The sequence below is a fragment of the Hemiscyllium ocellatum genome, chromosome 9 (assembly GCF_020745735.1).
Source record: "Hemiscyllium ocellatum isolate sHemOce1 chromosome 9, sHemOce1.pat.X.cur, whole genome shotgun sequence".
Classification (NCBI taxonomy): Eukaryota; Metazoa; Chordata; class Chondrichthyes; order Orectolobiformes; family Hemiscylliidae; genus Hemiscyllium; species Hemiscyllium ocellatum.
The window spans coordinates 76,327,444-76,351,351 of NC_083409.1; the positions used below are offsets into that span (position 1 = coordinate 76,327,444).

A 23,908-nucleotide genomic window follows, 5' to 3' on the forward strand; every position below is an offset into this window, starting at 1 on the left:
AACTGTCCCCCACATTGAAGACAAATGGAGACACTTGCCTGAACCCAGCAGCAAGCCATCCTTGTTTCCATTTTAAACAGGAAATTAGGCCAATGGCTGGTTAAGGGCCTCAGCGGATAGGCCATTAATTGATTATTTAGAGCCCCTAAATGATCTCCTTACCCAGTACTTTATTACTGAGTTGGTGAGAAAGGGGCAAATATCTTTCCAAGACCAATTCTCCAATTATTTGTTCTTCTCACCATCTTCCCCACAACGTCCAATGAGAGAATAATTACTGACACAAATTCCTGGAAGTTACTTAAAAATACAAATTGTTTTTCCAGTTGTAAATTTACCAACATCACCAGGCTAATGAAAGTGATTTAACTGAATTGTACCAAACCTATTGGAGCCATAATGGAATATCAAATAAGAGCTTCCCGTGAGCAAATCCTGACTGGTCTGTTGATGGGTTATCAGTGATTCTTGTGTTGAGTAACAATCTCTTTTGCTTCAACCCATCATGTGGACAATAGGTGACAATGGATCATGCCATCACATGATTGAAAATAACTAGCAGGAGGTCAAGACCTTATTCCTGTACAGATGAACATAAGAAGTCAATCTAGAAATCTAGACCACCCAGGAATGAAATTCTTCTTTACCCTGAGTAGTATCAACACACAGAGGAATCTAGGTATAGGTGTTCACAATTCCCTGGAAGTGGCAACACTAGTGAAGTAGGTAGTCAAAAAAGCATATGTTCACCTTGGACAAATTTGGTTTGTTTTCACTTGAATGTCGAAGGATGAGGGGTAACCTGATAGATGTTTACAGAATTATGAGAGGCATAGATAGAATGGATAGTCAGAGTCTTTTTAGCAGGGTAGAAATATCAATTAGTAGAGGAAATAGGTTAAAAGTAAAAAGGGGTAAGGTTAAAGGAGATGTAAGGCGCAGGTTTTTTACAAGACAGTGTTATGTATCTGGAGTGCACTGCCAGAGGAGGTAATACAATACCAAAGTTAAAGAGGCATCTTGACAGAAATACAAATAGGTAGAAAATTGGGGGATATGGACTTCGTAATTTAGAAAGGCATATGTCAGTATAGTCTTGGTGGGCCCAAGGGCCTGCTCCTATTGCTGTACTGTTGTTTGTATTCATACTTAACAGGATGATAGAGGCCATTCCTACAGCAGGAATAAACTCTATCTGAACAACCAATTAACCCAAGCACAGTAACAGAGCACAAGAGGCTGATTTGTCCTCACTGAAACCTATTCATGATTTTATCAGAAGATCCAAAGGTTTTGAGCTCCATTCATCCAAAGAACAAGAGAAACTCCATCTAAGCATGCAGCAGATGCGTCTTAAAGGACTGAATTTTGAACATCTGATTAACTTTTATTTCTGCCAATGATCCAAACACATGGTCTGTCTCGAGAATCCATCTTTGCATGTGACTGTGTGTATGAGGCAATGACTCAATTTCTTCACTGTTATATTTACATACAATATCACCCCCTGATCTATCACATATTTCTTATGGATCCCACCCCTCACAAAACACCGCTTAATATGCCTCTAGTAATTTTATGATTTGGTAGACAACATTGTACAGTGATTTGTTACTTATTCTATTCATCCTGATTCTAATTGTGCTGATGTTAAGCAATAGTCCTTTCATATCATCAGATTGGTTTCTCTGGCACACTGGAATATAATGCACCTTAAAAACATCAATTAAATCAACTGGTTTTATAACATTTGCAATCACAATGAAATGTGCTGCAGTAATAAAAGAAGCAATATTCTTTTAACAACATTTGCAGCCAATTATTCAAAGCTATCAAAATATATGTAATACTACAAAATAAATCAGTGAAGAAAATTTCAAGAATTTTACAGGTTTCCTCAGAATTAAAAGTTAGTTTTCATGCTGAGTGAGCTACTTGAAGTTCCATTTATTTAGAAATAAACCCTAGAATCCTGATCAGTGAATGGAGACAAATGAAGAGAACTTAAACAAAAACAGAATGATGGAAAACTCAACGTCTGTAGAGAGAGAGAAACAGACTTTATTTTGAGTTTGATGTGAATTTTCCTCAGACGTCCTGTCAGCCTATCAGCTGTTGAAACAGAAAAGATATATTAATGTAGCAGGTGGAAAATATTGATCACAGTTTAGCACATTTGCACAGTCGGTACTATGTAGACTTGCCAGAATGTGTTGTGCAGAGATGAGGAATACAAGTATTCTAATTTGTTTCATAAACAGATTTTAAATTGCTGAGAAGTCTTGGAATGCTCACTTCAGTTAATCAGGCTAGAGCGGGGGTAAACCTGCTGCTCATAGTCTATAAGTGGTACGTTCAGGACTTACCAACAAGAGTATGGGAATCCTTTGGTGACCTGATCATCTTCTGTCAGTGCAGTGTCCATCATCTATAAGGCACAAGTCAGGAGTATAACAGAATACTCTTCATTTACCTGGAAGTGTGCAGCTCCAACAAGACTCAAGAATATTTACACTATCGAGAACAAAGCAGCCCACTTTATTGGCATCGCATCCGCCATCCCCAACATTCCCTCCCTCAACACCAATGTACAGTGGCCATGATTTGTATCACCTGCAAGACTTACTACTGTTATTTACCAAGGATCCTACAAAAAGCATCTTCCAAATCCATGACCCCAACCAAACAGAAGGACCACAGCAGCAGGTGCATGGGAATACCACTTCCTGACTTGCAGTTTTAGATCATAGAACTGTACAGTGCAGGAATGGGCCCTTCGGCCCGTGATGTTGTGCCAAACATGATGCCAAATTCAACTAATCCCTTCTGCCTGCCTTTGGTCCATATCCCTCCATTCCTTGCATACACACATGCTTACATAAAAGTCCCTTCAAAGCCACTATCATATCTGTCTCCACCACCATCTCTGGCAGTGAATTCCAGACTCCTATCACTCTCTGCGCAAAAATCTTGCCCCTCACATCTCCTTTGAACTTTCCCCATCTCACCTTAAATGGATTCCCCTTTGTTTTAAACATTTCAACTCTGGGAAAAAGATTCTGACCGTTGACCCTATCTATTCAACTCATAACTTCATAGACTTCTAACAAGTCTCCCCTCAGCATCCAGAGAAAACAACCAATGTTTTTCCAGCCTCTCATACCTTCTAATCCAGACAGCATCCTGGTAAAGCTTTTCCACACTCTCTCCAAAGCCTTTCCCCAACCAATAAAGGCAAGCATTTCATCCATTTTCTTTACCATCCTATATATTTGTGTGGCTACTTTCCGGAAGCTATGGGATAAACTCCAAGATCCCTTTCCTCAAGGTTGCCATTCCTTCTCTGTCACTAAGTTAATGACTTGGAACTTGCTTCCTTATCAGCACTGTGGTCTTCCTCTCCCCCAAGGATTGCAGGAGTTGAAAAAAAACAGTTCAGCACCACCTTCTCCAGAACAATTAGGAGTAGGAAATAACTGCTGCCCTAATGAGTGACACAAACATCCCATAAATGAATGATTAAAAAGAAACGGTCAGCATTTGCAACTGGATAGAAGGCACTTAGAAACAGAATCAGGCCATTCAGCCCATCAATTTTGCTTCACCATTCTATCACGGCTGATATGTTTATGAATCCCAATAAGCCCTCTTCCAATAACCCATGATCCCCTTTCTGATCCAGAACCTATCTATCTCTGTCATAAATACGTTCAATGACTTGGCTTCTCCAACTCTCTGAAGCAATGAGTTCCACAAATTAACCATCCTCTGGCTGAAGAAATTCCTCCTTATCTCAGTTTGAAAGGGTCATCCCTTCACTTTGAAGCTGTGCCCTCAGAATCTTGCAGGAGCCTAAACAGTGGGGGCTATGGCCTGGAAGTCAGTAAATCCCATGAGAATGTGAAGTTTTTTCTCAACATCAGGAGCAACTTGTTGCACTTTCAGACTTCTGGGTATCGAGTTGACTGGTGAGATGCTGAGAAATGAGGTGTATTTGTTTCAAAAACATAAATTGCCAGAAAATCTCAGCAGATCTGGCACCATCTGTGGAGAGAAATTAGAGTTAATGTTTCGGGTCCAGTGACCCTCCTACAGAACTGATGGCAGTGATGAGAAAGCTGGAAAAAAGATGGTTTGCTTGTTTTAGCAAATTACTGCAGATGTTGGAATCTGAACTGAAAATAGAAATTCCAGAGATCACAATGGATCAGGCAACACCCATGGAGAGAAAGCAAGCTAATGTTTAACCTTTCATCAGAGCTGAAGAAGGGTTTGATCTAAACTTGAAATGTTAGCTTGCTTTCTCTCTGTGGGTGCTGCCTGACCCGTTATGCTCTCCAGCATCTGCAGTAACCACTTGGCGATCCTCTAGGCTGCCATCTTGGATACCCCGAAACAACGTCTCAGGGCAAATTCCAGGGTCTCTATTCTTCTCACTGCCATGTCCTCAGATGCTGGAATCTGACACTGTCTAGGCTCAGAACCCTCATCGCACCTTCCCAATCAAATCTCAGGGTGTTTCTGTGCTTCAAACCTACACTTCAGAGCACACCAACAATAACAATGAAATTCTGCAGTAAGGATACTTTGCACCCAGGAACACACAGTCAGGTCATGGACTGGACCAGGCTGCATTTCATTATTCACTTGCTTTCTGAGAGCTCACTCACTTGGGCCTTTCTAGATGCTCACAGCATCTCCTTTGCCTTGCCATATCTTGCCTTTCTTGAGTTTTGCCTCCACACCTTGAACTATGGAATCATAGGATCCCTACAGAGTGGAAGTTGGCCATTCAGCCCATCGAGTCCACACCGATCCTCTGAACAACATCCCACCCAGACCCAGCCGCCTACCCTATCCCTATGGCTAATCCACCTGGACTCACATCCTCAGACACAGTGGGCAATTTAGCATGGCTAATACTCCTAACCCACACATCTTTGAACTGTGGGAGGAAACCAGAGAACCCAGTGGAAACCCATGCAAACACAGGGAGAATGTGAAAACTTCACACAGCCTGAGGCTGGAATTGAATCCAGGTCCCTGACACTGTGAGGCAGCAGTGCTACCCACATGCCACCCATGTTACTTGGCTCATGCTACTTCTGATTTGCCTTGCGATTTAATGCAGAAAGCTTGTCATGATCAGCAGTCCTTAGGCAAGTTAAGGAAGACAGTTTTCAGTCAGGATGTCCTGGCTGATATGGCCTGTATTGTGATATGCATTAGGGTTGCCATGGTCAGATAAGAATGCCTCCTGCTGCGATGTCCAGAAAGAGCAGATCCAACCTTTCCTGAATGGCTGACAGTATAATCGCAAAGCTAGTTTCTATTTGTTGCAAGAGTTTCCCAGGTGAAGGGTGGGGGATAGACAACCAGAAGCTGATTGAGCCTTCTGACTTGCAATGAATGAATGCAAGTTTGGGTAGCCCCTAATAAGACAACTGGATCTTTGACCTTGGTATTGCCAGAAGGGCAAGACATTTCTATTCAGCCCTACCCAACATGATTCATTGTTACAATCATGCAGAACTTGCGCAGAAATGTAATGAACTGAAAGCCCTTTGATCCTGGAAGAAATTCCAACTCATATGCAATGGGAAACTAACACTTCTGGATCTAGACTCCAAAATGGAAAATTCCAGTTGCAGCCATAATGTGAGTTGTCAGCTACTCAGCACTGGGATGAAGAGAACATCTTCACACAAAAGGTAAAGAATCTTCAGAATGATTTTGTTCCAGGGAGCAGTCGATATCCAACCACTGAGAACATTCAAAATAGAGGTTCATAGATTTTTGAATAAATTGGGCCAGGAGCAGACATGTGGGACATGTTTAGTTTGGGATTATGTTCAGCATGGACTGGTTGGGCTGAAGGGGCTATTTCCAGGCCGTATGACTCTATGACTCTATGGGTTAGAGAGATCTGCGGGATATGCATCAAGAATCCTTACAGAGGTTTGTTATTCTTGCCACTCCACTGTGATGAGTGGGTAAGCCTCACTCACAATTTTAATTATCCATTTACCCAGTTTCCATTGAGCAGAAATTGGCCTTTAAGAACTTGCAATTGGCTGAAGTTGGCCTTAAAGCACCAGCAACTCACAAACCATTCCCCAGTCCACAGTGAGCTGCCGTGTGTCTCTGGAGAGAACAATCCAAAGGGGCATCAAATCTATTTTCAGTACTCAGATTGTGATCATCCTTCTTGCCTTTGGCAGTTGTAGCTCAGTTGGTTTGTGGGTTAAATCCCCATTCCATCGCTCAAGCATTAAAAGAAATACAGAAGCTTCATCACGGACTGAGGGAGTGGTGTACTGTCAGAAGTGCTGTTTTCTGGATGTAGTTTTAAAGCAAGTCTTTGTCTGCCCCCTCAGGAAAGCATGAGGACATCCCAGAGTGCTATTTTGAAGAGGAACAAGGGAGTTATCCCATGTGGTCTCAATCAAACTAACACATCCAGATCATCATATTACTGCTTCTGTATAAAAATGGTTGTATGTTTCTGACATTACAACAATGACTACAGTTTAAAAGGAATTAATTAATTTAGAGGTGCTTTGAAATGTCCACTGGTCATAAAGGCACTATATAAATGGTCAGGACAATGGAACATAACCTTGGATCACCTGCAAATACATTAACTTTTAATTACAACATGATTGTGTTGTTTTTAATTAAAAAGGATAAACAGTTAGATTATTAAATATGTAAATCCTCAATCCTTAATTAATCGGAAGGTCTACATGGATAGTCCTGTGAGGGAATGTCAAGGAATCCAACATGGGCACTGGTTGGGATTTGGATAGGGTAGGAGTATGTCAGCATGACCTAGAATGAGAAGCGGGGGTGGGGGAGAAGAATATTAAGATGACAGGGCAAACAGTGTCAGGATAGATTCAGGATTAAGATGGGCAAAATCCAGGAAGGTATAGAGTACCAAATCATTGTTAGAGGTGAGTGAGAATGTAGACTGGTTGATTTGAGGGGGAATTGAGCCAGATGGGTGTAGCGTGGTATTTGGAATGGTTAAAGCTTCCTTTGGTCTGAACCTAGTGTAGACCAAATAGTTCCTCCAGTTGAGTTACTTTACAGAAACAAAGTAACATGGAGAATAGGAGCAGGATTAGGCCTTTTTGAAATCATACAATGTTTGCCCTCAACTACTTTCAGTGCTAGTGAATTCCATAGGCTCACCATGCTCTGGGTGAAGAAATTTCTTCTCATCTCAGTCCTAAGTGGTTTACCCTGTATTCTTAGACCGTGACCCCTGGTTCTGGACTCTCCTGCCATCAGAAACATCTTTCCATCATCTACCCTGTCTAGTCCAACATTCCTCTGCAGAATCTCTCTGGTGTGCTTTAAAAAAAATTATTTCAATTGATCTACTTTATGAAATTATTCTGCAAACATCACATCATCTTGTAGATTGCTGTGCAACTGCATTCAAGCAAACAAGATCCTGTATTTTGGTATAATTGCATTCTGATGAAAGGTCATTGACCTGAAACACAAATTCTACTTCTCTCTCCACATATGCTGCCAGATCTCTTGAGTATATCCAGCATTTTCAGCTTCTGTTTCATATTTCCAGCTTTTGCATTATTTTGCATTTACATGTTATCCAGGTTGCCTGTGTAAGCATTACTACCTTGCTACTGGAAAGACTGGAGGAGCTGACCTTATCCTGAGGGGCCAATTTATCACCAGGGTTATTCCTCCAGGCAGGCTGGTTAGAGACACGAGTGCTGCATCATTATCTTTCTGATAAACAGTGCACATCAGATGTATGTGAAGCCTTTCAGGGGAAATCTTGAGGGCAGCGAAGTCAGGAGCCATGGTACATTGGTTATGACTCACTAACACCCACCGTTTGACTGCATATGGTCTTTTCAGACACTGACTGATGATATCTCTGAAATTAGTTTGTCCTCCATTTTCAAAACCACTTATTTAGGTACAACAGTATTAGTCTGGTGAACAGATCAATATTTCCTTTGGGCATCCAGCTATGACAACAAGTGAAGCACAACTTCCATGTTATTGTTGAGTTTCAAAATATAAGTGCCTTGGAATCTGTAAGCATCCACTTTCATTATTGAAGAAGAGAAATTTGTAGAACTTTGGAGAAAGTGAAACTATTTGGATATCTCCAAAGAGCCAGCATAAATATGATAGACCAAATAACTTCCTTCTGTACCGTAGGATTCTGTGAATCTCTTAGAAAACAAACCAAGTGTAAGTGGTTATAATTTCAGATACAGATTAGCACAATAAAGTACCCTCAGCAATAATGGAAAAATACACATGCATATTACACAACATGGCAATGATCCGCCTGAAAAGTATACAAGACAACACTCTTCACTGTACCTTGGTACACGTGACAGTAATAAATCAAATTAAATGAATGGTCCAGTTTTAGGTGGGATGCCAGCAACAGATATACACAGTGTGTCATAGTTCCCCTAACCGGAGAAACGTCAGAGGAAGAATTAATTGCCCCTCGACCCTGACACTTGCAAGTGAGTGAATGTACAGGGGTAGTAATACTTTAAAACAGAGTCTGCAAGCAATCTATCCATAATCTACTGCTCAGCAAAATTTCAAAGAAGACTCGAAGTTTAATATTTTATTTCCAAAATAAAACAAATGTGGTTTTGTTACATAAACAGTTTATGGGTGTAGTTTGGTTACATTTCATCTACTTGGGTTTTGACTCTTATTTTGATCTTATTTTCAAGACAAATATGCTAAGATATTAATTTTAGTAAATCATTACTAGATTGCCAGTAGCAAAAATTATTCTTCTGCATGTACATAGTTAACATTTAATTTAACCTTTTTTATTGCAGATATCTATCAACAGCTGAAGCTAAACCAATAAAAACAATCACTGTTTATTGTTGCAAAATTGCCCATTTTTATTTTATGTGCCAACCTCACAAGCAAGATATATTCTTTGTCAATTAATATGTATCAGAGGGCATATTGTGAAATATATTCATATTCACAGGCAGAGCATCAGTTAGGAGGAGTTTTATCAATTCTTTTTTACATCCTCGAGCTAACTATGCTCGTAAACAGATCCACGGGGATCTACAATTCTCCAGCATCTCTTCAAGATCAACATTTTTCTTGCAAAAGTCCAGACAATGATTGCCAATAGAGACACAGGCAGAGCATTTAACCTTGTACATATATCTTACTTAACCTGGTCAATGTATTTCTGGAGGTATAATATATTTGAACTTTAAATGTAAGTTCAATGTGAAAGTCCCTAGTAAATATCAAGAAACTGGCAAACCACACAGACTTAAGGTAATTACAGTTTAAAAGCTAACTTCCAAATATTGGATATGGTCACATCCGAAAAGGTGGCATGAATAAAATGACAATTGGGCTGACTTAACTGAAGAACTGGAGACATGATGTGTGAAGCTAAAGATATAAGCTTTTTGTGCGGTTTCCCAGGAGTAAGGAAGGTTTTGGAATGAAAAGATAATTAATTTGCATTTCTACCTGGGAACAAATGTTCGTCAATGATTGACAATGTTCAGCATCATTCACGACTCTTCAGACACTGAAGCAGTCCATATCCAAATGCAACAATATCTGGACAATATCCAGGCTTGGGCTGACAAGTAACATTTGCACCACACAAATGCCAGGCTATGACCATCACCAAGCGCAGACAATCTAACCACCACGCCTCGACATTCAATGGTTTTATCGTGACTGAATTCCTCTACTCCCTGGGAGTTATCATTGATCAGAAACTCAACTGGATTCACCATATAAGTGCAGTGGCTGCAAGAGCAGGTCAGAGGCTAGGAATACTGTGGAAAATAACTCATCTCCTGACTTTCGAAAGCCTGTCCATCATCTACAAGGCACAAGTCAGGAGTGCAATAGAACATTTACCACTTACCTGGATGACACCAGCCCTAACAACACTAAAGAAGCTGAACACTGAACAATCCAGGACAAAGCAGCTCGTTTTATTAGCACTGTATCCACAAGCATCTATTCCCTCCACCACTGATGCTCAGTAGCAGCATTGTGTACTATCCACAAGATCACTGCAGAAATTCACCAAAGATCCTCAGACAAACCTATGACTACTTCCATTTTGAAGGACAAGGCATTCAGAGATATGGGAACATCACCAACTTCAAGTTCCCTTCCAAGCCACTCACCATCCTGACTTGGAAATATGACTCTATTCCTTCACTGTCTCTGGATCAAAATCCTGGAATTCCCTCCCTAAGGGCATTGTGTGCTAAGCCAGAGCAGTGGACTGCAGCAGTTCAGGTAGGCAGCTCACCACCACCTTTTCAATGGCAACGAGGGACAGCCAATAAAACTCTGAAGACAGAGTGACAATCAAAAATAAGACTCATGATACTTAAACTTAATATTTCATATATCTTCCGTATTCCCCCTTCATTCATAAAACAAAACATGTTTAATCAGTGATTTTTCTTCTCATCACTTTTCTAACATTCTTATGACTCGCCAGGCATCCACTTTCAAAGTTCTCGAATTTCCTTGAGCAAGCAATTTTTTTGTGAAACAGTCTGACAACTGGTGACTTGCATCAATCCACTTTAGTTTGGAAATCTCTTTCTAACAACTAAAATTAATGTACTTGAGCCCGATGTCTCACAAGAGGCCATCATGTAGCCTTCTGTCACCATCAATGAGTGTCTTGATCTCATACCTACTCTGGCCCAAAATTTTAAATTGACCCACAGCCGGAAAAATCAAGCCTGACAGAAAATTGGCCAAATTATATACAACATTATATAGCCACCATCAGCTACTGAGAACGTGGAAACCAAAGAAGTCACAAAGGTTCAAGGGGAAACCATTTATTACCAGCCTGATGGTTGTATATTAGAGGAATATCAATCAGGCTTCCAGCAAATGTCTGAAAATGTGCATTTTACACCTCCCTGCATGGCAACAGTGAAGGGTGTTGGTGCAATCCCATTGGATGATTTGAACACAGTGTATAACCCCATTGTCCAAAGGCCACATTACATACAGGAAGATTCCAGGGCAAGGAGGGATAGATACACACACCTGGAAGCACCCCCTCAAGGAGGAGTGACTGCCACACTTATGAGGTGAGCCAAGAAGATCCATGAGAAGATCTGCCCTTACCTGTGAGACCCACCTTCATGGAATAGAGCTAGCCCTATGTCAAAGAGGAGGAGAGTCCAATACCCAGCTCAAAAGCATGAATTGTTGCAGGTAATATCCTTTCTCAGACAGATAGACCTAAGTAGAAAGTAAATATTGTGGGAATTGGAAAATGCTCACATGTAATAATAACTATTTTGTTAACAAAATTGAGTTGAACTACAAACTGAACTCTGTGTCCCTTTGTCCATCTCACCAGCAAGAGAGCTTGGGTAAAGTGTTTTAATACAGAAACTGTTTGAAGTGTCCAAAACATTGTCAGCAACTCATAAAAACAACCCTTGGCCATCATCCTCTGCTTCTTGCCATTAAGCCAGTTATGGAACCAATTTGCTAAATCACCTTGGATCCCATGGACTCTTACATGGTATTAGGCAAGAACTTTGAAAAGCTGATTGGAGGCAAATGTTCGCAGGTAAAGAGACGGCTGGAAAATGGGAAGCCTTCAGAAATGAGATAGCAAGAATCCAGAGAAAATATATTCCTGTCAGGATGAAAGGGAAGGCTGGTAAGTATAGGGAATGCTGGATGACTAAAGAAATTGAGGGTTTGGTTAAGAAAAAAAAGGAAGCATATGTCAGGTACAGACAGAATAGATCGAGTGAATCCTTAGAGTATAAAGAAAGTAGAAGTATACTTAAGAGGGAAATCAGGATGACAAAACGGGGACATGAGATAGCTTTGGCAAATAGAATTAAGGAGAATCCAAAGGGTTTTTACAAATATATTAAGGACAAAAGGGTAACTACGGAGAGAATAGGGCCCCTCAAAGATCAGCAAGGCGGCCTTTGTGTGGAACCACAGAAAATGGGGGAGATACTAAATGAATATTTTGCATCAGTATTTACTGTGGAAAAGGATATGGAAGATATAGACTGTAGGGAAATAGATGGTGATATCTTGCAAAATGTCCAGATTAAGAGGAGGAAGTGCTGGATATCTTGAAATGGTTAAAGGTGGATAAATCCCCAGGACCTGATCAGGTGTACCCAAGAACTCTGTGGGAAGCTAGAGAAGTGATTGCTGGGCCCCTTGCTTAGATATTTGTATCATTGATAGTCACAGGTGAAGTGCTGGAAGGCTGGAGGTTGGCAAACGTGGTGCCACTGTTTAAGAAGGGCAGTAAAGACAAGCCAGGGAACTATAGACCAGTGAGCCTGATGTCGGTGGTGGGCAAGTTGTTGGAGGGAATCCTGAGTTTTAGCATGTACATGTATTTGGAAAGGCAAGGACTGATTAGGGATAGTCAACATGGCTTTGTGCTTGGGAAATCATGTCTCACAAACTTGATTGAGTTTTTTGAAGAAGTTACAAAGAAGATTGATGAGGGCAGAGCAGTAGATGTGATCTATATGGACTTCAGTAAGGCGTTCAACAAGGGTCCCCATGGGAGACTGATTAGCAAGGTTAGATCACATGGAATACAGGGAGAACTAGCCATTTGGATACAGAACTGGCTCAAAGGTAGAAGATGGGGGTGGTGGTGGAGGGTTGTTTTTCAGACTGGAGGCCTGTGACCAGTGGAGTGCCACAAGGATCAGTGCTGGACCTTCTACTTTTTGTCATTTATATAAATGATTTGGATGTGAGAATAAGAGGTACAGTTAGTAAGTATGCAAATGACACCAAAATTCGAGGTGTAGTAGACAGCAAAGAGGGTTACCTCAGATTACAACAGGATCCTGACCAGATCGACCAATGGGCTGAGAAATGACAGATGAAGTTAAATTCAGATAAATGCGAGGTGCCGCATTTTGGGAAAGCAAATCTTAGCAGGACTTATGCACTTAATGGTAAGGTCCTAGGGAGTGTTGCCGAACAAAGAGACCTTGGAGTGCAGGTTCATTGCTCCTTGAAAGTGGAGTCACAGGTAGATAGGATAGTGAAAAAGGCGTTTGGTATGCTTTCCTTTATTGGTCAGAGTATTGAGTACATGAGTTGGGAGGTCATGTTGCAGCTGTACAGGACATTGGTTAGGCCACTGTTGGAATATTGCATGCAATTCCGGTATCCTTCCAATCGGAAAGATGTTGTGAAACTTGAAAGGGATCAGCAAAGATTTACAAGGATGTTGCCAGGGTTGGAGGATCTGAGCTACAGGGAGAGGCTGAACAGGCTTGGGCTATTTTCCCTGGAGCATTGGAGGCTGAGGGGTGACCTTATAGAGGTTTACAAAATTATGAGGGGCATGGATAGGATAAATAGGTAAAGTCTTTTCCCTGGAGTTGGGGAGTCCAGAACTAGAGGACATAGGTTTAAGGTGAGAGGGGAAAGATATAAAATAGACCTAAGGGGCAACTTTTTCATGCAGAGGGTGGTACGTGTTTGGACTAAGCTGCCAGAGGATGTGGTGGATGCTGGTAAAATTGCAACATTTAAGAGGCATTTGGATGGGCATATGAATAGGAAGGGTTTGGAGGGATATGGGTCGGGTGCTGGCAGGTGGGGCTAGATTGGGTAGGGATATCTGGTCGGCATGGATGGGTTGGACCGAAGGGTCTGTTTCCATGCTGTATATCTCTATGACTCTATGACTCTATAAACGTGTCAGACTTGATCTCTTCCTGGCAATACCATGCCTACTATCCTTGATTAATTCTTGACTTTTCAAGTCGAAATGAATTCTGCTCCTCAAAATATTTTCCAAAAGCTTCCCTACCACTGATATTAAACTCCTTGGCTTATAGTTCCCTGGTTTATCCCAACCACCAATTTTGAAAAGTGATAATATATTATCTGTCCTCCTGTCAGCTGGCACCTCTTTGTGGACAGAGAGAATTTGAAAATTAACAACAGATCCCGACAATCTCCTCCCTCACCTCCATCAGCCTGGGTTACATCTCACCTGGGCCTAAGTGCATACTATTCTATCGAGAATATCAATGCAAAGTACTCATTCATAATCTCAACTTCATCTTCCACCTCCACAAACAGTTTGGCACTTTGGACCCTATTCTTTCCCACCTTTTCTTCTTGACCCTATTTAACATACAAACTACCTTTGGATTTTCTTTTATTTTACCCACAGGTGATTATTTTCATGCACCCTTTTTGCTTTCCTAATTTCTCCTTAAGTAACCTCCTGCACTTTCTATACAACGTCAGGCATTTTGAGCCCTTGTCATCTACCAGTAGCTTCCCTTTTCTCGTCCATATCCAATCCAGTACTTTGCTCAACATTTAGGGTTCTCTTCACTACTTGGTTCTACCCTTCACCCTGAAGAGAACATATTGAGTCTGAAGTCTCACTATTCCCCTTTTGAAATGTTCCCAAATGTGATCAGACAATTTCTTTACAATTCCTTTTCTATGATGACTTAAATCTTGCTGATGGTTATGACTACCAATGCTATCTCACTGACATTCTACCACTCTCCTGGCTTTGTTCCTGAAAATTAGTTCCAGCAACATCTTTGTTGGTGCTGGAGCTAAGTTTTGGGGAAAAAAACCTAGGAGAGTGTTTGAAGTATGCAGGTTTAAAGAAACACACCTAGATACATTTTACAAATTCTACCTGCACTTAGTCTATCCAGGTTGCCAGGAATGGAAGGTTTGAAATATAAGGATAGGCTGGGATATTTTTCACTGGAGCGTATTGAGGGGTGACCTTATAGAGGTTTTTAAAATCACAAGGGGTACAGGTAAAGTGAATGGCAGGTGTCTTTTTCCTAAGGTGGGGGATTTCAAAGGTGAGAGGAGAAAGATTTAAAAAGGACACGAGGGGCAACATTTTTGAATGGTTTGTGTGTGGAATGAACTTCCAGAGAAAGTGGTGGTTGTGGGTATAGTTACAACATTTAAAAGACATTTGGATAAATACATGAACAGGAAAGATTTGGAGGGATATGGGTCAAGTGCAGGTAGGTGGGACTAGTTTAGTTCGGGATTATGGTCAGCACAGATTGGTTGAACCAAAGGGTCTATTTCCATGCAGTATGACTCTTCAACTCTAAATTCAAATCTCCCACTATTTTTATTCTTTTTAAAAAAACATACTGAGATTTGCATATATATCTGCTCTTCTATCTCTCACTGACTGTTTGAATGTCTATAGTACATTCTCAACAAAGTGATGGCCTCATTTTTGTTTTTTAGTTTTACCCATATGGCCTCAATTGAAGAACCTACCAAAATATCATTGCTCGTTATGGCAGTAATTAATTCCTTGATCAATATCATGACACTACTTTCACTTTCACATCCCTCCCCGTCTTACCTGAAGACACTATACCTCAGAATCTTGAGCTGCTAAACTTGTCCCTCTCTCAAGTGCATCTCTATGATAGCAATGATATCATATGCCATGTGTTAATCAACACTGTTAACTCATCTACTATACTCACAAGACGCTTTTCATTAAACTAAAGGCCTTGCAGTCTTGCTATGCTCCCTAGTTGTGTAATTTGACTGTGCGGACTCTGCCTTCCAGACTGATTTAGCTTCTCTTCTTTATTTGTCTATACACCATCTCCTACCGTACCTCCACCTTCCATTCTGCTGCCAAATTAATTTAATCTCTCTCCAAACTTCTTCCCACTCCCTTCCCCAAACATACACCGATGTTAGTCCCAGTCTTGAGAACTTGCTGGCTTCTTCCAGGAATCACACATTGAGCTTAGACTTTCTCAGTTTCAAATTATCCCCTTCTAGTTCTAAACCAAACACTTCTGATATGAAACTTTCAAACTAAAATCCTCATCCTGAGATAACCTATTTCTTAACAGTTCTAAACTATCCCCTTTCGTCAGGTGAAACTGTTTCACACATCTAACTTCTACTCGGACCTCTGCAAACTGAAAACAAGAGCTGTGGGTTTTTCCCCTAAACGGTGAAGAAATGCCTGATATTTCAAATTGAAAACTTGTTAATGTAACTCAGTTTACTCAATCTGCTTGTGAAACTCTAACAAAGCAAATTAATTCTGAGGGACTCTTTTCCTCAAACATGTGTTTCCCGAACTACTGACAATTATAAGACCCTCCCTCCCAACCCATTCATAAAGATTAAAACCCATATGTCAAATTCCGAACTCTAAAGGAAATGCTATTAAAATTTATGTAAATAACACACTTTGTGTAACAACAGGTATTTTAACATTATAGATTTTCATAATTACTGTAGTGTGGTTCCAGTAGTTAACTTTGTTTTTAGTCAGCTTCTCAATTTTCTAAGATCAATTTTTTTTATGGCAATCGCTGTCTCTCTTTGGGGATGAAGAATGATACAGGGAAGCTATAGGAATGCAAAAGATGTAACAGAACCACTTTACAAGAATTCTAAATAGTCTGATGGAGGAGGAAACAGCAAGAAAATAGAAAAATAAACAATAGCCTGGTTATACTTACCTTGTGAGTCTAGTATTTGGAGAAATGTCTGTAAGTATCAGAATTATTTAAGGGTAGGGTGTGTGATCAAAAATAAACACAACCTCAGTCATCCCTGTTCCCAATGAGGAGCCACACTTGACTATAATACCATTTACTACTCATAGATCCTTCCAGCATGGGTGCACACGAGAGAAACAGGGTTAATTGATGTTTCTCACAATCCTTCTCCATCAAATGATTCACACTTTAGGATCATTGTACAAGAATTTATTACAAGACCAGAAGATCAGAGTCATTGAAAAGGAGCCAAATTTGTGAGAGATGCACCTCAGGTTCTGAATTTTCTCTTCCACCCAGGAAGAAGTTTGGGTGAAATCTTAAAAGGACATAGTCAAGGTAAAAAGAGAAAGGTGGAAAATGACATGGCTCAATCAGCAGGGACTGACACAGCAAGGTATGGTGAGAGCCTGGGGACTGATCCAACAGAAATATGAACATTTGAGGTATAAGAACTAGTAGCCTTGCTATTGGTAGTATATTCAGTACACAAGATGACTATGTCTACTGACAGAAAACTCAGACATAGATAGAAAAATATCAAAATAGCTTTATATTTTATTCTGCAATGATTGTATCTATCTACTGGAGTTCCTGTTGTAAATTCTTTGTCTAAGCCTTCAGGCCAGATGTTCTCATATCATTACATATTACATAAAAACATTTATTGCTTCATAATATAATGTGTGTTAATATATTAAAACAGCTATTACTACTCCAGACACACAGGAAATCAGTATTGTGTCTCATCCTTTTAACATCTTAACACCAGATACAGGCCTTTCATTGAAAATATTCAAGACCTTGAAACTAAATTAGCGAAAGTATACTCAGTAACAAGAGCAAGGGAAATCTCCATATTATCAGATTCCATCCTACTAAACAGGCCATTTTAAAACCATGCAAACATAAACACAACAAAATCCCAGGTATATTTGTCCATTAGTAAACTCACAACATGGCTTCTCTGTCCCTCAAGTGTATAGCAAGTGTTATTTTTGTTGGTAACTATGTAAGCAAGATTGTTTTTACCCTCTGCAATTTAAATTATTAATATTATTTTTGATTTAATACTTCATCACATATTTCACTTCGGTTCTCTTCTGTTTTCATTTGCTTTATGAGCACCAGATTCTACTCACAACACAAACTAGCAACTATCTGCAATGTGTCAAGGATACCTTCAGTCTGATTACAACTAAGTAGGTATGAAAAGACTCATACTCATGGACGTTTACAGCTCAGAAGGAGCTCATATGGCCCATCATGTCTGTGTCAGTCAAAAAAAAATCTGACTACACTAATCCCCTTTTCTGTTTTTGGCATATCGGCCTGGAGGCTATGGCAACACAAGCCAGTATATTATTTGAATGTTACAAGAGTTTCTGACTCAGTCACCCATTCAGGCAGTGAGCTGGAGACTCTTACCACCCTCATGTCTCCTTTAAGCCTTCTATCTCTTACCTTATATCTATGCTCCCTATTATTGATCCCTCTACTTCTGAAAAAAGCTTATCCACACTCCTCATTATACTATACATTTCCATCAGGGCCTTTCTAAATCTTTGCTGCTCCAAGGAAAACAATCCCAAGCTATCCAATATCCCCTCATAGCTCAGGCCCTCCAGCCCAGGCAACCCTCCTTGTAAATCTCCTCTGCACTCTGTTTAGAGCAATCACTTCCTTCCTGTAACGTAGTGACCAGAACTGCATACAGAATATTTTCAGTGGAAGACCCATATCTGGTGTCTTACAATGTTAAAAAGATGAGGCACAATACTGATTTCCTACGTGTCTGGAGTAGTGATATATTAACACACATTAACAGAATAATACGAAGCAATATATATTATTAAAATATGTAATGACATGAGAACATTTATACAATTCTGGCATCACCTGCTCTTGTATTCTATGCCTTGATTGTAAATGCAAGTATCCTATACAGCTTCTTAATGACTTATTACCCACCTGCCTTGCTATCTTCAGAGATCTGTGGAAACACACACCTCTAATATTCAATACTTTCCAAAGCCCTATCATTTATAGTGCAATCCTTTGCTTTGTTAGCCATCCCTAAATGATGTACCCAACTGAGTTGAATTCCATTTGCCATTGCTCTGCTCAGCTGACTGATCTATTGAAACCTTCCTGTATTTACCACAATATTCCTCTCTATTTGCCACCCTACCAATGTTTAAATCATCTGTGAACTTCATCATCATACCCCCTACATTTGAATGCAAACCATTGATGTACAGCACAGACAGCAAGAGCTGCAAACATGACCTTTCCTTCACAGATCAATGCAGACTATGGAAACAGTGCTGATTATCCCTATTTAATCTCTGCTTCTCCAAGTTCAGATGTATTCTGTCCTTTAGAATTCTTTCCAATAACTTCCACACCACTGAGAATTGACTGACTGGCCTGTAATTACTTGGTCTATTCCTCCCTCCTTTTTAAAAATGGAACATTAGCAGTCCTCTAGTCTTCTGGCACCTCATCTGTGGCCAGAGACGTTTTTAAAATTACTGCCAGGGTCCCTGACAGCTCCATGTAGCTCCATATCCCAACAGCTTGGGATAATCTCATCCAGGCAGGCAGATTTGTCCACTTTTAAGGTGGCTTAGCCATCCGGTACCTCCTCTCTCTCTGAAAAGGAAAAACAGAAATTGCTGGAGAAACTTGACAGATGTGGCAGCATCCATGAAGAGAAAACACCGTTAACATTTCACGTCCAGTGACTCTTCTTTAGACCCTTCCTCTCTATAGATGATAATTTCTTCCAATATTTCATCGTCTTCCATCCTAATGACTGCAGATGGGTTGTCCTTTTCTACTGCAAAGGCCATTGCAACATATTCATTAAGGACAGTGCTCTGGCCTTCTGGGTCCACACGTAGATTAACTCAATCATCTCTATTGAAATCTACTCTTTTGCAGATTATTCTGTTTGTACATTCAAATAAATTTTCTGAGATTTCCTTTATTCTACCTCCCAATGCTTTCTCATGCATTCTCTTTCCTATCTTTTCAATTTTCCACTTGCACTTTAAATATCCCTAACCCTGACCCTCTAGGGACTGGTATTGAGAAACTTAATATGATTCATCCATCAATTGGCTTTTTTACCATGTTGGAAATGTTCTTCCTGAGTTCCATAATGGGTTCAAGAATTAGATTTTGTTATATAGGAAATGAAATAAAATCATCGTGGTTACAGCACAGCAGGAGGCCATCAGCCTGTTGAGTCAGTGCTGACACTCTCCCAAAAGAGTGTCTGGTGGCTCTGCTTTCTTTTCGTTTTATCCAGATAATTATTCAATTTCCTTTTGAAAGCCACAAATGATTTGGCCACAACCACACTCTCAGGCTGTGAATCCAGATTGCAACTACTTACTGTGTTAAAAAGATTGTTGACTTTGATTTTTCCACAACACTTTTTAAATTTATGCCCTCAAGTTCTCAAATCTTCCACCTACGGTATGTTTCTCCTCACTTACTCTGTCCATACTTCCCATAATTTGAATACCTCTCCATCTTCTAATCTCTAAACAGAATATTCCCAGCTTCTCCAATCTAGCCACATTATTGAAGTCCCTGGAACAAATCTCAAACCTTTATTGCAACTTCGACGAAGCCTTCACAGCCTTTCTAAGAAGAAAAGATAATTTTTTTAATTATCTAATCTTGTATAAGGATTTGTGTCCTGACAGGTTCTAGTAATACATAAGACCCATGAAGATTCAATACTGGTTGAATGAACTCCCCAGATCCCTGAAAAAAACCCCTGATGACAAGGGTTTAGAAAATATAATGAAAGAAGACAAGAAAGACAGGGTCAAAATGCATTTCAAATGAATTCCTCAAGACACAAATCTACCAAAATGCAGTAAGTTATTAGGGATGGAGAGAGGAAAATAATTCTGTAAACAAAGAATGCTAGAGAAGAATGACAGTTAACATTTAAAGGTAACCAAAAAATCTTAAATTGTCACAGAACATTACAGTGTAGTACAGGCCTTTAATAGTTAGAAGGTATTGGGATACAGGATTGGTCAGATTAGGAACTAAGGGATGTTATCTACTTCAGGATATAGGATAAACTTTAAATACTTGATGAATACTTTGCATTGTTATTTACTAAGGAAGATAATGTCAAAAATGCCAATAGCAAAAAAGATGGCAGAGGTGCCAGATAGGGTGAGCATAACAAAAAAATTTAAATTGACACAGAAATGTCTTGCAAATAATCTACTAAAAGTTTGTAATATTTTAGTATGACCATTGAACCACTTCAATAATAATGGCACAAATGCACAGCAGGAAGCAATCTTTCAACATGCTATCAAGCTATAGCAGCTGTCCGAATATACATTATTCCATTTCTACCCAGCTGGAGGTCACATTCATCTCAAATGACTTCTATCTCAAATGACTTCGATCCCCTTCGTTGAAGCACATTTGTGTAAAGGTTGCTGCAAGATTCATGCGATTGGCAAGTAATCTTCCAGAAGCTTTTTTTTAATTCACTAGTGGGACATGGACATTGCCAACTTGGCCAGCATTTATTATTCATCTCAGAAGTCAAAGAGAGTTGGACAATCATTGCCTCAGGTATCACCTAAAGGGACTGAAATGCTAATCCTTGCCTTACAAACAGTCACAATACCAAAGTACCATTTAGAAAAAAAGCTTATGTCATAGCATTGCAAGCTACATCTATCCTGTAAGGCGGGGTTAATACCTTTTCATTTAACTAATTATCTATGGTCCAACTCAGAGGTTATCTTCCATGCAAGCCTTGTCTACTTCATTCCTCCTTCCAACCACTGTCAGAGACTTCACCACATGACTCCCAGAATACTGAATCATGCTGTGATTTAACCATATAATTTTGAACTAGTGGCCACGCCAGGGCTCATCAATGCTCCTTACAACATTAAGTGGTGATATCAAAACCTCCAACTCTGGGTGATAAAATGAAACCTTAAAAAGCAGCCAACAACCTATACTTGTGCTCTGTACATGTAATCAACATTTCCTCTTCTCCATAATCCCCAGTCCCCAGCAGTCAAACAGAAACAATATTCTTTAGAAGACATTGAAGAAAATAAATTGTACACATCTCCTGATTTGCTGCCTAGCCAGTCAGCCACCCTCACAAAGGAATTCCAAACTGCTAACTCTGACTTTGGAATCTTGGACTCTATGTTAAGAGCAAGAACATTGATGAATGGTATCCCTTGGCTATTCTGTACTTAAGTACTTAAAAAAAACTATTTAATCCTTTTCAATTTTCTCTCTCCTGCTCTGTGTCCATTACCATGTTTCCCCACCTCCATGTTTAGGTGCATGTGAAACTTCATTTTTTCTTTTCCTATTTTAAGATTGCCAACTTAATTCACTACTCAGAGCAGATGGGAGAGAGCAGATCCTGAGTGACACATAGCCAGAATGAATATGTGTTTCCTGGAATTTGGAACACAGTTGGAATTCAATGCAGAAGCGAAGAGATATTTTTCCTTTTTGTTTTTATTTTGTAGTTTATAATTTGCAAGGACTCTATTCTATAGTGATGAGGAAAAGGGAATAAGGACCCTAAAGTCTTTGTACCTTAATGCGTGAAGCATTCGTATTAAAGGGAATGAATTAATCACACAAGTAAATGAAAATAGGGATGATAGAATCAGGATTATTGAGACATAGCTGTAGGGTGACAAAGAATAGGAGCAGAACATTCAAGAATATTCTTTATTTTGGAAGGACAGACAGAAATGAAAAAAGGTGGTGGAATTGCAATGCTGGTTAAAGAGGAAGTTAACACAATAGTGAGGAAGGAAATTGGATCCAATGATATGGAATCTGTAGAGGTAGAGCCAAGAAACACCAAGAGGACATGAAAAAGTTGAGGTTAATATGCAGAATCCTAACTATAGCGGTGAATTTGGGAAAGGTATTAACAGGAAATTAGAGATGCATGCAATAAAAGAATATCTGTAATTATGGGTGACTTTAAATGTACATAAATCAGGCAAATCAAATTCGTAACAATATTGCAGAGAAGGTATTCCTGGGAGGGTTTTGATTAGATTAGATCCCCCTACAGTGTGGAAACAGGCCCTTTGGCCCAACAAGTCCACACTGACACTCTGAAGAGTAGCCCACCCAGACCCATTTCCCTTTGACTAATGCATTTAACACTGTGGGCAATTTAGCATGGCCAATTCACCTGACTTGCACATCTTTAGACTGTGGGAGGAAACCCATGCAGACATGGGGAGAATGTGCAAACTCCACCCAGACAGTCACCCGAGGCTGAAATTGACCCTGGGTCCCTGGCGCTGTGACGCACCAGTGCTGTCCCAAAGTAGATTAGAAATAAAGTCGACATAGGACAAGCCACAAAGAGTCAGACACCCCAGATGGGACTTGAACCCACAATCCCTGGCTTAGGAGGCCAGTGTCTTATCCATTCGGCCACTGGGGCCACACAAAACATGATACCCCAAAGCACTCATCCCTCCCCGGTGGAGAATTGAACCCCGGTCTGCTGTGTGACAGGCGGGGAAACTCACCATTATACTACCGAACACAATTTCTGGACCAATACATTGAGGAGCCAAATAGGGAACATGCTATCCTAACTGGGTATTGTGTAATGAGAAAGAACTAATTGGCAATCTAGCTGTGCAAGCCTTCTTGAGGATGAGCAACTGTAACATGATCAAAGTCTTCATCAAGGTGAAGAGTGATATGTGTGATTTTGTGACGAGGGTCCTGAATCTAAATAAAGGCATTTGGACAAATAAATGGATAGGAAAGGTTTAGAATGCTATGGGCCAAGTGCAAGGAATTGGGGTTGACGTGGATGGACATTTTGTTCAGCATGGACCAGTTTGGGCCAAACGGTCTGTCTCTGTGCTGTAGGACTCTTTGACTCTACGATAATATGAGGCACGAGTTGGCTATGATAGACTGGGAATGTTACTTAAAGGAATAATGGTGGAAAGGCAATGACAAACATTTAAAAAACACATTGGTGAACATTGTTCATTCCTGTGTGATGTAAAAGTAAATGAGAAAGGTGGCCAAACCATGTTTACAAGGGGAATTAGAGAAAACGTTAGTTCCAGAGAAGAGACATATAAATTGACAGAAAAAGCAACAGGCCTGAAGAGTGGGAGCAGTTTAGAATTCAGCAACGGGGGACAAAGGGATTGATTAAGAAGAGACCAGGATTCGGGAAATCCAAGAAAGCATCCAGATCGAGGTCTAAAAAATTGCCACTAACAATTTTAAAATATGTTTAT

The 23,908-nt window shown here is 40.1% G+C and overlaps 1 non-coding gene across 1 annotated transcript; it reads right to left on the reverse strand.

Moving 5' to 3' along the window:
• Window positions 1-23,012: 23,012 nt before the first annotated feature.
• On the reverse strand, window positions 23,013-23,085 carry trnar-ccu (transfer RNA arginine (anticodon CCU)). Its single transcript has one exon. It is a non-coding gene; the product is annotated as a tRNA-Arg (tRNA).
• Between the last annotated feature and the right edge of the window lie 823 nt (window positions 23,086-23,908).